The following is a 17205-nucleotide window of genomic DNA, read 5'->3' on the forward strand; positions in this document are numbered from 1 at the left end:
ACCAGAACGACGAAATGAAAATATTAATGAACACTAATTCATTTCTCCGAGTGGTAATCGAACCCACAAACTCCGCTTTTACATTCACACGTTTGTGTCAGTGCGAGACGATTGCCTCTATTTTTGATATTAAAATATCTTGTGAGACATTGAGAAAATCCTCCATTTTTCTCCCTAAAATTACCTTTTGGTGACTTATTTACATTTTTATTTATTTAAAACAAAGTATAAGTCTTTATATAAATATTTTAAAGACGATTTTACTCATAGAAAAGTTTGTTTAAGATAAATAATGTAATAAACAACCATTGGTCGTAGCCAGTCAATATATCTCGACAGCATTATCACATCGTACGATGGGGGTCTACGTAAACACTTCACAGACACCTCAACCCTGGATGAAGTACTCAATATGGAACAGTACCTACTATATTTCTATGGGCATATCGATATTAAAGTGCTTACTAATATCTTAATAGGCTTAGTTTACATGTTTTTAACGTGACATCACCTCTTGCGTGCCATTTAAGAGGATCCTTATGTCGTTTAATGATAGGTGCAATTTTTAAATTAAGTAGTTATATATAGAATATAGGCGAGCTACGTATTGTATAATATATGGCTTAAACAAATATAATTGTGAAATTACTGTTTTATTTATTGGGAACTTTAATTATTAAAGATAAGCGGCAATTTTTTTTTTATTTTTAATATAGGTGGTTCCTGGATTAAAAATGTTTATGGGTTTTGCGACTCTCCACAATCTAAACCATCTATACTAATATAATAAAGCGGAAGAGTTTGTTTGTTTGTTTGTTTGTTTGAACGCTAAGATCTCTGGATCTACTGGTCCGATTTTCATTGTTTTTGTTTTGTATGAAAGCTGCATTCTTCAGAAGTGCTATAGGCTATATAACATTACATTACATATATATACTAATATATTTTAAAGTACTTTCTAATTTGACATGCAATTTATTCTGCCATGTTAATAACAACCGTCGCGTCGCTACGCAACCGTTACCGCAACGTTTGGATATTCATCCTTATGAAAATAAATATAATAGTCACTTTTGGCATTTTATCTAGATTGAAATTATAGTTATAACATTCTAATAAATAATTAAGGAGATGTCACTGATTACAAATGACCTAGCCTACGGGCGGCACAGTATGACCGACGCGAACGGGCAGATGACGTTGACGGTTTTATAAATTTTCATACATTTTCGAACTATTGTAAATGTTTATGTAATTATTTGCTGTTTATAATTAATTTAAGCTACACTTTGGTTCTCTTCTTATTTTATTTGATATTGCCCGCTAAAATTATCCTACTTAATAGAGAGAAATGTTTAGTTATTTCGTAGAGTCGATATCTATGTACGCACGCACGGAAAACTTTAGATACTTTTTCTAATATTAAGAATATCTATCCTTTAGTTACTTTTAATCCTTTTGTTGGTTAATTTCAATAACTCAGATATTTTTTTCTAATAATGTGTATCTACTTATTATTCTTTTTGATTATTAAACTTATATTTTCTTACTAATTCTATTGAAAATTGAAAATAATTTAATGAATATATTTAAGAAATATTCTTATAGTTGAAGCAGGCGTAGCCGCGTCCGGGTCCACTAGTCAAATATATAAATAGAAAGTAAAACATAGAGACCAGTTGAGCCTCTTCAATTTAATTATTTTAATATTATTTATTAACAAAATAACAACCTAACAAACTATATTATTAAAATCATCACATTTTTTTTTTGGTATCTACTAAAAAGATTCTGATTTCCACCTGTCTAGTGTCACATCGAGAGCCACCCATTATCCTGCTAGGTGTCAATTGGTGCCGAGTAAACACTTCTGTGGCACGCGTGGCTCCCTCAGCACTCAAGTGTTCTCATATTCAACACCTGTATATTGCTTACCTATACACATACATTATACGTTATTTGTTTATTGATAGGTGAACACTACGGCCCTTTTTTTGTAAAATTATTTATTGTTGTTAAAAGAAACTGTATACTAACGTTCCAAATAGCAGGCCAGCAGATGCATAGAGACAGAGGCGTTTAACTAAACTGATGGGTTGTGGGTTCGATTTCCACTCGAGGAAATTAAATATTTAATATAAAGAAAGTGAGAAGCGAAATATTTTAAGTCTAGGCTTAATCTGCCTACCCTGCTACATTCAGGAAAGAAAGCCTACCTAACATAGGTATTCATTAGAAAATTAATATATTCTTATAATAAATATATTTGCAAATTGTGCTTTAAACTGTTGAATTAGTAAAGTAATAAGATATTAATATCTAAGATTTAATCTATTATCAACGTTAGTTAACATTGCCTTCATCGTTAACGCAATAATAGGCTAAAATAGCGATGGCTGCGTAGATTTATCTTACATTTAAACATCCTTATTATGCTTAAAATTATAATTATATTCAAAGCATAATTATATAGTTAAAATAATTCTAATTTCATAGGCATTTCTGTCCTTAAATATTAGTTAAACTTCCACGTCCAACAGTGTAATAAAAGTAATCGTATTTAATACGGTTACGGATAATGACATAGTACGTTACTTACAGTTGAAAGTTTATTTTGTATTAATATATAAAAATTGAAAATAAACATAAAATAATTGGTCTTGTTATCCAACAAAAGTCTTTTTACATAGAAATTTGTTTACAATTTCTATAGGCGTATATATATTTATCTAAAGGCGTATTTAAAATTATTTATTTAACAATAAACTAAATATAAATATTATATACTACTAAATAGTCCCCAGAGTTTTTTTGTTTATTAGGTAACAAACATAAAAAAATATACATATAGTTGGATTGGCTAAATAGTGGCAAAATATGATATGAATTCTCCAATAATTGACACGAAGAAGAAGAAGAAGTTGGATTGATAACCTCCTCTTTACGGAAGTCGGTTAAAAAGTTCTGAAACTCGATCTTGAACACGTTACACACACACTGTTGACAAATTTAATTTAATTATACATAAAGTTGAACTCTCTACGTTTTTGCTAGACATACGAATAGAATCGAATGATTGCGCTCTTCTTCGAAGTTCATTAATTTCCACCGCGACTATAATAGAGAGAGTCGACAAAGCAGTAATTAATTCCAGGGAAAGCTGCAGATCAATCGACGTGATGGCTATAACTTGCATTCTACCCTTTATTGCAAGGATCGATATCCGACGTTTTGGTTTGAAAGAGATATACAAAGAGATTTTGGGCAAATATTATATACTAGCGGACGCGTGCAGCTACGCTTGCTTATTTAGGGGTGAATTCTAATAAACCATGAAACACGTGTTCAATGAAATATTTTTAAGAGTCTAAATTTCAAATTTTATAAAAATCGGTGCAGATTTAAAAAAAATTCCATACAAACTTTCAATCCCTATTTTGCCCCTTTAGGGTTAAAATTTTTCAAAATCCCTTCTTAGTAGATGTCCAGATTACGAAAGGAAACATCTGTCCAAATTTCACGTTTCTACGCACAGCGGTTACGGCTGTGCGTGCGTCTTACCTCAGTCAGTGAGGACAAGTCATTTTATATATATAGATAATAGGCCAAATGTGTGACTGTGAAAGTGACAGGTTGTGAGTTCTATTCCCACTCGGGGAAATGAAATATTTGATGTTATAATTTTTTCGCTCTGGTAACGAGGCTATGCGAGGAGTTAACACTAGGTTCCCTCTGCTATCCTGCTATGTGCGGAGATACAGCGTTGAAACTGAAAGGTTATTTTTTTTTTTAATTTGTTTTTATTATATGCGAATACGTATTTCGAAGTTTGCTATTCAATTGATAAACTTCTTTTAAAACTATTTATTAAATATATTATTATAATATAACTAGTGGACCCGGACGCGGCTACGCCTGCTTGAACTATTAGAATATTTTCGCGTCGGTCATACTCATACTATGCCACCCGAAGGAACCACTAGGTCATTTCGAATCAGTGACATCTCCTTAATTATTTATTAGAATGCTATACAGTAAACTATAATTTCAATCTACATAAAATGTTAAGAGTGACTATTATATTAATTTTCATAAGGATGAATGTCAAAATGTCGCGGTAACGGTCGCGTAGCGACGACGGTTGTTATTAACATGGCAGAATAAATTGCATGTCAAATTAGAAATAAGTATGTTAATATATTAGTATATATGTGTAATGTAATGTTATATAGCCTATAGCACTTCTGAAGAATGCAGCTTTCATACAAAATAAAAACAAATTAAATAGGACCAGTAGATCCAGAGATCTTAGCGTTCAAACAAACAAACAAACAAACAAACAGACTCTTCCGCTTTATTATATTAGTATAGATAATTTCATAATAGCTTAGCTGCTGTTAACTAAAAAATTAAGCGGAAACAATTTAATAAAATCCACAAAAAACATTCCTAACATATCAAAATTTGCTTATAAAAAATATAAATTTGACGTGTTTACAACTTTGAGAACTTTTGGACACACACATCTATTTTGCATTCCGGTTCTGCAAAGCGAAAGTGTTTTTCATAGCTGCGCTCCCCTGCGTGATAGATGTGGGGTCCTTTGTGTGACCGCGGCTTACTTGCTCACTGAACTTCTCCTTTTAGTTTCTTTTCCAAGCCCATTGTGATACTGAAATCGTAGGATATGGATGGACAGCTAAAAGAATTGTTATCGTGCTATATCGGTTTGCGCTTTCAGGTTTTTGTTATGGTTTTATTTTTTTTTAAGTAGCCTTTGAATCTAATTATGGCGACGAGTCAAAGAAGTGGCTTTATAGTCCATTTATTGATACGGAATTCAGTACAAATATTTTTACTACAATAAGGCCTATTAATTTTAAATAATAATAAAAAAAATATTGTATTTGTAATACGATACAAATATTCACATATTGTTTGATCTCAATCCAAGTTTATATCATCGAATCAACTGTATTAAGGTGTTTTTTCCATATATAATAAATATTTCTTTAAAATTACATTTTATTTAAAAGTACCAACATGAAATTTAAAAGTCTTAAGTTATATTTGAAAAGCAACATCTATCATTTCTCGTAAATAATAAATATGTTTAAAGTTCCCAACAAACGCGATGCAAGTTTTATTGCGAAAATATACTCCAATGCTATAAGTTACTTCTGCATAAAATTACAGGTCTCTTTGTTCGTGTAAAGACAACTTTGAAAGTAGGTATCTATATATTCGGAAAACTCGAGGGTAAGTCAAAGAAAGGCTTTTTCAATCGAGACGGGCAAGCGTTGCCGTGAATACATTGTCTTTAAATTTTTATCCAATCTATAAACTTGACAACTTATAATTCAACCCGCGTGGCGACCGCTAATGAAAGACTTACTTAAGTAACTGCGCCAGCGAAGGGAATTAACAAGTTCCAAATACAATTCAGTCCTTAAACGAAGTTCATTTCGACGTCGGGAAAGTGGAAAACTTCGAGGTTCCTTTTTTTAGGGGAACCGATGCAAAGTTTTACCGCCTTTTTAAACACGTAGTACCCTGAAGCGGGTCAGTTATGGCTAATTTCTTGACATGGAGTTTTAATTTATGCGATCCCACAAAGTTCAGGAAGCCAGCACTGAGGCCTAGTGTCGTGAAAGGGTAAGAATATTTTATATTTTAATTTCCTCGAGTCGTTAAACAAATAAGAGTAAGAAATTTGCGGCAAGGGCTGCTGTAAAGCTTATCTGTGTCAATTAAGAAAAAACCTCAGAGGAAGTTTTTTACGGAGTCGCGGCCGCCGACGGCTGATTACTAATTTCGCGACAAAGAGCTCTATTACGTGGCCACTGTTACATCACTAATAGAAAAAAATAACTTTTATTCGTATTTCATAAAAACAAGTTTCTTATCGTTTAGTATCGCCTGAACCCGCAATGTCTCCAGAGAAGTGTCTTAATGGGAAAGGAGTATTGTAACACTATTTTCCCACTGGTTCTCTGAAATTAAAAAATATATTAAAAAAATGTTCATTCTAAATGATGGGCTACGATTATGGGTTCTATTCTCACTCGAGGAATTAAAATATTTAATATTTTCACCGTCCAGCTTTGGTAACAAGGTAAAGAAAGCGTTGCGTTCAATACTCCCACTCAACACGCAATGCCTCAAGAATTCGGAAGAAAATGGGAGTGGTTCCCAGGTTTCAGGGAAAATGGAAATGTAACTAGTAAATCTAAAACAACGAATATTTACTTACAAGTAGGTACACTCTAAACTCAAAACATTTGCAAAGTCAATTGTTTATATTATTAGCAAGTTCAGCTTTTACATTTATTTGCTTCCCGAGGAGTACAATACCAGACGACGTATTACAAGCCCCCGAGCTTAACTTAAATCGACTCGAGCCATGAATTTCGCGAACAATAAATAGCTCAGTTTATTCACGGCATTCACAATCAGAAAACATGGACGACAATACAAATTTACTATAATAATTTCAATTTTGACGTAAATTTTTTACGAAAACAAATATCAAGTAAACATGTTTGTCCCTTTCCTTATAGCGGCTGACTTGAATATAAATTGTAATGGGATTCGATTGAGGAAAGGTACTGGAGTTCCGTTCAGTAATAAAACATCTTTATGAAGAACGACGAACTCAATGACGAGACCGGCTTGGTACTAAAAAGAGAAGAGAAAGGTATTTGTATCTAAAATGAAAGTTTAGCAGCAGCAGCAGGGTGTAGTCGTAATTATTATTATTAAATGTAATAGAAAACTGAATTGAAATGACTATCATAGTTTTCTAAATATTACAAAAAAAAATATTTAATAAAAATTGCCTGTTATATTGTAACTACTTATAAATTTTATTCATTTCATCCATTCTCCACATTGGTTGGACATTAGTATTTTATTTAAAAAATCCTACATTATTTTTTTTATTAAATCTCCTCAATCAAATCAGCCTTTTCGGGTCCACTGCTGGACATAGGCCTCTCCCAGGGTGCGCCAAAGCTCCCGATCCTCCGCCTTCCGCATCCAGTCGAAGCCAGCAACCTTCTTCAGGTCGTCGGTCCATCGAGCTGGAGGGCGCCCTACGCTACGCTTGCCAATCCGCGGTCTCCACTCAAGGACTCGTCTGCTCCAACGGCCATCGGTCCTTCGACAGATGTGTCCAGCCCATTGCCATTTCAACGTACTAATTCTGCGAGCGATGTCGGTAACTCCGGTTCTTTTCCGGATAACCTCATTTCTGATTTTATCTTTCAAAGAGACTCCGAGCATAGCTCGCTCCATAGCACGTTGGGCGACTTGGAACTTATGGACTAGACCGACTGTTAGTGTCCACGTTTCGGCACCGTATGTCATGACTGGCAAAACACACTGGTTAAAGACTTTTGTCTTCAAACATTGCGGAATTGGCGACGAAAAGATTTGACGTAGCTTGCCAAACGCTGCCCAACCCAGTTGAATTCTTCGATCGGCCTCTTTCTCAAAGTTGTTTTTACCAAGCTGGATAGTTTGCCCTAGGTATATATACTCCCGAACAACTTCAAGAGGAGTGCCGTCCACGTATATTGGTCCCGGTATGACATGCTCGTTGAACATGACCTTTGTCTTGCTCAAGTTCATACAGAGACCAACACGCCGCGAAGATCCATCTAGGCTCTGCAGCATCTCGGCTAGCTGTTCCAGCGACTCTGCTACGATTACGATATCGTCGGCGAATCTGAGGTGCGTGATGTACTCGCCGTTTACATTGACTCCAAAGCCGGTCCAATCCAGGGTTTTGAAGACGTCTTCCAATGCGTTGTTAAACATTTTCGGGGATATAACATCACCCTGCCTAACACCTCTGCGCAGTTGGATCGCCTTAGTTTTACTCTTCTGGATTTGGACAGTCAATGTAGCAGACGTATACAAACTTCGCAGCACCTCGATGTACCTCCAATCGATACGGCATCGCTGCAGTGCGTCCAGAACCGCCCAGGTTTCGATAGAATCAAAGGCTTTTTCGTAGTCCACGAAAGCCATACACAGCGGTCGATTGTACTCCTGTGTTTTTTGTACTATCTGCCGAACAGTATGGATGTGGTCTACGGTGCTGTAGCCTGATCGAAACCCGGCTTGCTCTGGCGGCTGGAACTCGTCAAATCTGCTGGCAAGACGATTCGTCAGAACTCTGGAGAACAGCTTGTATACGTGGCTCAAGAGTGAGATCGGTCTATAGTTCTTCAAGAGAGTTCGGTCTCCCTTCTTGAAGAACAGTACCACGTCACTCTTGCTCCACGTTTCCGGGGTTTTACCGTGATGGATAACGGAATTGAAGAGGCTTGTTAGCACTTTCAGGACTGGGGTGCCACCTGCTTTAAGAAGTTCTGTAGTAATTCCGTCATCGCCTGGAGCTTTGTTGTTTTTAAGCTGTTCCAAAGCCATCCTAATCTCACCGAGGTCAACATCCGGGAGCTCTTCAGTGTAATGGCGCGTTAAAGGAGCGCGTTGGTCACTAGCTCTGGAATTGCCGGGTTTCCCTGATTTTGACGAGTATAGCTGCTCGTAATAACGCTCAACTTCATCGAGTATCTCAAACATAGAGGTAACGATTCTACCATCTTCTTTTTTGAGTTTCGTGAGATGAGGCCTTCCTAAATTGCGAGCGAAAACTTTCGATCCCCGATTCCGCATGATCGCACTTTTGATAGCGCGTGTATTTGAGCGACGGAGATCGCGACGCGTCAGCTTTCTGATGGATAGGTTTAAGGCACTCATATCTGCCGAAGACGGTGGTGGCAGTTCTCTTCGCTTTCTCATAAGCTCGAGTGTCTCAGCTGAGAGTTTCGTTGCGTTGACTCGTCGCTTTGGGGGAAAATATTTGGCTGAGACATTGTGCAGCGTTTTGACCAGATCATCGGTTCTTTGGTTAATGTTGCTAGTGGTTTCCAGTGCGTTGAATCGGTTTTGGAGTTCGGTCTGGAACGTTTCGGAACTATGTGTAACTTGAAACGCTGATGGTCGGAGAGTAGACTTTATCATTAGCGTTCTTTCAGCTTTTAAATCAATATTTAGTGTGCCTCGTACGAGTCGGTGATCGCTTCCGGTATTAAACCTATTGATCACTGAGACATCACTAAGTATGTGCCGTTTATTCGCGATAATAAAGTCTATCTCGTTTTTTGTTACACTATCGGGGCTTCGCCAGGTCCACCTCCTTTGAGGCTTCTTTTTAAAGAACGAGTTCATTAAAAAGAGCCTCTGGGACTCGAGGAAGTTTGCCAGCAATTGACCCCTTTGGTTCCTATCGCCCAAACCGAAGGGTCCAATGTGTGATTCGCCACTTCTTTGTACTCCCATTTTAGCATTGAAATCTCCCATAACAACGCTGTAATGAGCCTTCGAGGTGTTGTTGAGGGCTTTAGCGATGTCTTCGTACATTTCTTCAACCTCATCGTCAGAGTATGTCGAAGTCGGCGCGTATACCTGTACAATTTTCAGGGCGTACCTGTTAGATAGTTTAAGGACAAGGTATGCAACCCTGTTCGACACACTACTGATTTCTACAACATTGCTTATGAGAGATTTGTGAACCAAAAAACCGACTCCTCCCTGGGAGACTTGCTCACCTTCGCGGAAGTAAAGCATGTGGCCTGACTCCAAGGTTATCGCGCCCTCCCCCTTTCTTCGGACTTCAGATAAGCCTAGAATATGCCACTTAATGTGACTTAACTCTACTTCTAGTTCAACAAGGTGTTCGTCCAGTCTCATCGAGCGTCCATTGTACGTTGCCAGATAGAGTCGTTTTTGGTAGCCTGCCGTAACCCGGGGATTCTTAGCACCCCCTGACCCTCCGATACCACAACCGCTACCGTAGTTGGGCCTAGTGGGTCTGCCGAGAACTGGGGGCCTGTTTTTATTTAAGACACTCATGGGATGAAAATGCCCATACTCACCGCGCTGGGCAAGCGTGTTGGCGAGCGCAGTTTTTTTTTTTATGTGTGAGAGAGGAGATGCTGCTGCCCATCCCTCTTAATTTGTCCCTTAGTCGCCTTTTACGACACCCACGGGAAGAAATGGGGAAGTGCTATTCTGACCCGGCACTTCACGGCACTTCACTTCACTTAAATCTCCTATTTGCTACAAATATCATCTATACTAATATAATAAAGCGGAAGAGTTTGTTTGTTTGTTTGAACGCTAAGATCTCTGGATCTACTGGTCCGATTTTCATTGTTTTTGTTTTGTATGAAAGCTGCATTCTTCAGAAGTGCTATAGGCTATATAACATTACATTACACATATATACTAATATATTTTAAAGTACATTCTAATTTGACATGCAATTTATTCTGCCATGTTAATAACAACCGTCGTTGCTACGCGACCGCTACCGCGACGTTTTGATATTCATCCTTATGAAAATAAATATAATAGTCACTTTTAGCATTTTATCTAGATTGAAATTATAGTTTACTGTATAACATACTAATAAATAATTAAGGAGATGTCACTGATTCCAAATGACCTAGCCACCTAGCGGGCGGCACAGTATGAGTACCTATGACCGACGCGAACGGGCAGATGACGTTGACGGTTTTATAAATTTTCATACATTTTCGAAGTTTATTTGTTGTTTATAATTAATTTAAAATACACTTTGATTCTCTTCTTATTTTATTTGATATTGCCCGCTAAAATTATCCTACTTAATAGAGAGAAATGTTTAGTTATTTCGTAGAGTCGATATCTATGTACGCACGTACGGAAAACTTTAGGTTTTTCTAATATTAAGAATACCTATCCTTTAGTTACTTTTAATCCTTTTGTTAGTTCATTTCAATAACTCAGATAATTTTTTCTAATAATGTGTATCTACTTATTATTCTTTTTGATTATTTGAGCTTATATTTTCTTACTAATTCTATTGAGAATTGAAAATAATTTCATGAATATATTTAATAAATATTCTTATAGTTGAAGCAGGCGTAGCCGCGTCCGGGTCCACTAGTTTGGATATAAAATCGTTTTTAAAAATAGTTTTATTATAAACACAAAAACATACATATAGTTAGGATTGAAAGATAGCCGGGAATTCCGGGATTGTCCCGGAATGTTAATACTAGTCCAGTAATTATACTTTGCTGTCTAGGAATTTATGAATACTAGTTTTAGTCAATCGAAGATTAATATTTAAGTCTTAAAGAGATGCTTCACAATTGGAATTACATTTATGTACGATAGCTCATAATTAAAAGATTTTCACAACAAAAAATCAACTTACAGTATAAGTAGTTTATTCTCGAAAACTGATTCCGTTCGTGGCCCCAGAAATGTCCCGGAAATGATAAGCCTGGATCTGGCAACCCTACATTCAGTATAGGCAGAATTTACGAATGATAGTTTTGTTCTTGATTTTCTGCACATTTAGAGACAACGTGCTGAAAGAGTTTTTATATACAAAAAAATATTCATTTATATAAAAAAACCGCATTTAAATAGATGTTAAATTGTAAGCTTCCTTCTTTCGTTCTTAAGTACAATTTATTTTGTATGGAGAATTTTTCCATTCATTAGTAACTAAAAAATAAATGAGGAATATTATGTAAATGAAGAGTTTGAATAAACTTTAGACTTCATCATGTTTTTTTATGCTGTATACAAAAAATATTTTTTATTTCAATTATGTTAAATGAGTTTTTTTTTTGTTTTTATACTAAAAAACTTTTCGGCTAAAACGAAACTAATTTATATTTAACATTTTAAAATATTATTCAGCACTTAGAAAAGAAAAACACTTTTAAGTAAACATATAAAAAATTTAACATAGCAAGCTAGGAACCCTGTGCCTCTTGGAAACCTCTTGGTTTCCTCTTCTTTATCAAAAAGGACTCAGAAATAAATTCCTAGGCTATTGTTTTAAAAGAAACTAAAATCGATGTTAATAGTATTTACTCACAATTTACATTCAGTGAGGACGTCGGGTTAGGGACTAAATCGAATTCCTATCATTTCTTTACTTCAGTATGGAAATGGTTGCGTATTACTCGGCATTTTTGCGTGAACCCTTTTCATTTTTATTATTTTTTTTATTGTTATTACTATATTACATTATAGGTACGTACACGTTTAATATAGACTGTTATATTCAAATTGTAATATTATAAAACAGTATCAAATAAACGTTATTTTGTTGAAAGTTCAAGAAAAAAATCGATTTTCTTTTTAATTACTTGTCTCTCTACTAGATTTAGTGTTCATTTATTATTACAGATACAAAATAAAAAAACAAAAAATATAAACTCGTAGATGAAGAAAGAGGTAATAGCTAGTTATATTGTAATAGGTACCCTTTGTAATAGGTCTAAAACAGGGCAAACATCAGAAATATAAAGTAGATTTCTTTTTCTTTATTTCTGTACAAAATAGTCTATTACCAATATCAATAGGCATTGCTAACAAAACACCAAATCATGATGAAGTTCGCGAAAAAGAAAAAAGCTGGTGAATTTTTTTCTTCGCCGACAATGAGTGATTTTGCTCATTTTGGTTCATTCCCGCTGCCCCATCTGGATTCCATTTCTTTGTATTACAATTCATTTTCTGTTCTGCGTTGCTTTTATCTAAAATTGAAAAAAAGTGAATCTACTATAAATTAAAGTACGCCAACGAATAAAATGTAACATTTTAGTTTTCCTCCTTGAAGTATGCACAATTTTGGTTTTGATCTTTCAAATTTATTGTGACAAGTTTCACTTGGAAAGATTATTTCATTAGTAAAGACCATATTTATTACTTTAAGTACCTAAATTTAGTTTATTCGATTATGAAGTTAGTGAATACTTAATTATCAATTGGGTTGATGTATAAAAGAACAACGAAGAAATGGAAGAAGAAGAATACTTTGAAAAGGACAAAATTAATAGTTAGCAGACCATTAAAAATTTTATTAATCGAAGAAATAAATTACAGATAATAAATTTCATTAGACAATTTAAAAAAAAATGGAACTGGTGAAACCATTGACAAATAGCAACGAATGTTAAAACTCCAAACAATTTTGACCCATTATAAATTCTGAATATATTTCAAATTATCGTTATAAAAATCTCTCCAAGCATTAAGTTTACAAAACGAAAGCTAGGTATTACAGTAAAAGACTAAAGCCACGCATACTTCCCCAGGGTTCCGTTCGTTCACAGCGAGCGCCCGGCTCTAGTCGAGTCACAAAGGGCGGGACAAATCACATTACGAACGCGTGAATTGTAAATTGGACATTACTCGTTACACCTACCCCTGGGCCCGAGGCACGGACCACTAACGACGCTGCTGTACTATAACATTATATATTGTTGTTTCAGCTTCACGCAGATTCCCGCATGTAGCAGGGTAGGCAGAGGGAACCTAGTGTTAAGACACTCTTACGTGCTTGGTGGTAGAATTCATCAACACCAGATCGACATAATGAAAATATTAAATATTTCATTTCCTCCAATGGGAATCGAACTCACAACCTGTTTACAGTCACAGGCTTGTGTCTCTGAGTTGTAGATTTTTATTTTATGAATTGAAGATATATGATTAAAATTTACAGCTTCAATTTAGTGTTTTTTTTATTTTATTTTATTTTATAAATAGTTACAACAAAAATATCGATTTGAAATATTATTATAAAGTAATATATATTTTTATACACATACTTTTTATATAAAATAAAATCAACTCAATTTAAATTTAATCAGTCTGGATATATTGTAGCTTTTTCAATTTGTGAAATATCGCTTCACATGCAATTTTCCGCACAAATCATACCAATACAGTTCTAATTGACGACCAATGGAACCCTAACGACTGTATTGTTCATCCACTTTGAAAATATACTCCCCTTACGCTTTATTTTCTGATTTCACTTTTATTATTTATTCATTAATACTGGTTTCGAAATTCGTTCACTCATTCGTTCAAATAGTCTATTGAATTTTATGGGATTATCATTAAAATGAAACTTTGCTAATAATAATCATAGATACGAGATTTTGTTAATGTTCCAAATATATTTTTGATACTTTCGAAAATACTTTAATAAAATTTATTTTGGAAATTATTCAAAATAAAAGCAATTAAAAAAAAATAATAATATAATTTTTCAAGTAATAATCAAAATAAATTACATGTTAACCTTTGCCACTAGATAAAATTTAAAAAAATAATATTTGACAACGACGTGTTCATTTCCCGGTTCAGCCGGCACCAGGCAAGTTATACGTTACCAATAACGCTGACACCGTATCGGCATGGCCATTAGCTTAACCATTAAAAGATTCTTCATAAAAATCAAATCACCTTCACGCTGTATCCCGCACACAGCAGGGTAGGCAGAGGGAACCTAGTTATCATGACACTCCGTTCCCCACTTTCCACCGTATTTTTCGAGGCATTGCGAGTGGGAATCGAATTCACATCCGTCGCATTACAGTCACACCCTTGTGCCTGATTTTTTTAATGAAAATCTCCAATTTTTGCTATGATGACAGCTATAATGATATTGTGTGGACGTGAAAAGGGCGGCAATGTGTTGTTATTCGCGTCTAGACACTTATTCATTCGTATCTTGTGCCTTTTACAATACTGGAATAACGTCAATTGAATCATTTTGTATTTGAATTTCTGTCACTCTAACATGATAGATTTCTATTAAGGCGTCGCGTCGTGTAAAGTTTGTTTTATTCAATTCTCTAATTCTCTCTCTCTCTTTTACTCAATACTATAAGGTAGATGGCTTATAGGAGTCACGCCTTTAAATGCCAACAGCATACAACACATTTCCTAAAAGTAAAGAACTGATTGTAAATTCATCACAGAAAAGAAAAAAAAATCAATTCTCTTCATTAGATACATCAATTTATTGCAAGATAAGATTTTAAATAGCCAACCAAAATGGTTAAAAACCTACGAGTTAAATTTTGAATTCAAATCTAAAAACTAACATCAAAATTTTACTGTCAGCCTTGTTATACAGGGTGGAAGAGGCTGCGCTTCTTTAATTGAAACTGCATATAGGGTAAAAAATTTCAAACCCGAAGCTAAAGAAATTAATCAAGATGCCTCAACAGTTTGGACGTAGGATTTTTTTTTCATTTCACGATTTTTCTCCATACCTGTATTTCGTGTGACGCACACATACACATACTACTACAAAAATACTACTAAGCGTTGCCAAACTTCTACTTTTCATTCGTCAAAACAAAACCGAACGAGAAAGAACGATATCTCGCGTTCTTTTTCACGCAATTACCTATTTATTATAAATCTAAATAACGTTCAAACCTCTTATTAAAATTGTTTAACAAAATCCTACTTTAAGTCAATTTATTATATCACCTTTATTATGAAATTATTTAGAAATACTGCATGGTTATTGAACCACCCACAAAGTTATATTCAAAATTTTTAACACACAAAATGATATTGAACCACGATAGATAGGTACTTACATTTAACATTAGTTTTACATCGTCGTTGTCGCATTCTCCTTTTACTATCACTAATATTTACATCATAAGTAATATTAAAAACTCAACATTTGTTTGAAATGTCTTAAAAAAATGTATGTTTTGATAGTACACTCAAATACTGACACAATAGTTTCACATTTGAGAAAAATACTCAGTAATCACATCATCACGATCACGAAACATTCATCACGATTTTAGAAATCCGATTAATGATAAAATTAATATTAAACAACATCCAAATAATTTAAAACACTTAATAATTATTCAACGTATAAAGTCGAACAAAATAATGTAAATACAACAGAACTTAGCCGTTCCGCGGCTAAGTTCTGTTCTCACACAGATAATTAAAAACATTGTAATAGTTGCCATTAACTAAAATACTTATCGAATATACTATTAAATTTTTTATTAAGATTTTCATTATTATTTATATTTGTATGATTATTTTGATAGAAAATCGTATAAAAATTAAATATTAAACGAGTTTTATAATGTTACACGAGGACCTGCGAAAACTCAATACGAAATAAATTAATATTTAGTAATTATTTGTAAATAGTATTGATAATTTTATTAATTATTTTAATATCAAATCATGCGTAAAAAGTATAATCTACATTTATTATGAATTATAGTGTTATATTGCACAATCAATCAATATTAAAAATGAATTTTGTTATCTGTACAAAGACACCCCGCTCACGCCGCACCGATTACCGGGGATTCCCATAGAATCGGTGCGGCGCGTACATTCTGCGCAATAGTAGTTGGGTCGGACTATAGCTGAATGCTGTTTACTAAACCATATGAATACAACGGGTTATGGGCCCAGACCACGTCGTAACAATAATAAAGAAGATTGCATCAATCGTAGAAAATTAGAAATACTGGCGAGATTAAAACAGCGTTACTTCACGCGACGCTTCGGCGTTGGTATTGAAATTTGGAGGTTAAGTTGCCGGGAAGGAATAAAAAAGAAAAACAAGCAAAATAAACAATCACAATGGAAAGGAAACAGCACAGTAATAAAACTGGAAGGAGTAAAAAATTGGAATGCTTGGAAGTTCCAAACCATAATACTACTACGGGGGGAAATTGTGTCATCATCATCTGCATTTATTGTAAAAAGAAATGCTACAATTAAAAGAAATATTAAATGTTTCAAGCGTAATAATATGGGTCATTGTCGAGCTGAATGTAATGTGGACAGAAAATGTAATATTTATTGTTAAAAAAAGTGAAAAAAAATGCTATTATTGTAATAATTTTGTAAACATGTTAAAAATGAGTGTTAGTTTAAAACGGGAACATAAAAAATGTGTTTGTAGTGCAACAAAAGTAAAATTAAAAACCTAATAGAAATAATTCAATAAAAGTGTGTTGAAAGTGTATTCCTAAGTGTTACGTTAATTTAACATCAGCTCGCCGCCGTTGCCTACATACCTACGCTAGTTGCTGATCGATTTCTTGAATGAAGCGTGTGCGACGTTGCCGCGCCGACAGGTAAGTGTGTGAGTGATAATATAACACTTTACAAATGGCGTATTTTTTTAAAACGATTATTTTATTATTTATTTTGTTTGAAAAAATAACTTTTTCATTTTTGGGAATTATTTTTTTTCTGAATTATATTAGGCTTTTATAGAGTAGTTAAAACTGTGGTTTCATTTAAAGTGGTGCCGTCAATTCCACCCTG

General features: G+C 34.4%; 1 protein-coding gene across 2 annotated transcripts in view; it reads left to right on the forward strand.

Moving 5' to 3' along the window:
• LOC146539045 (uncharacterized) overlaps positions 1-17205 on the forward strand; it is a 48819-nt gene that overhangs the window by 13830 nt on the left and 17784 nt on the right. The window lies entirely within an intron of this gene.

Source organism: Heliconius melpomene, chromosome 5 (assembly GCF_056956725.1).
Source record: "Heliconius melpomene rosina isolate 202511_hmr_F chromosome 5, ASM5695672v1, whole genome shotgun sequence".
NCBI classification, from domain to species: domain Eukaryota; kingdom Metazoa; phylum Arthropoda; class Insecta; order Lepidoptera; family Nymphalidae; genus Heliconius; species Heliconius melpomene.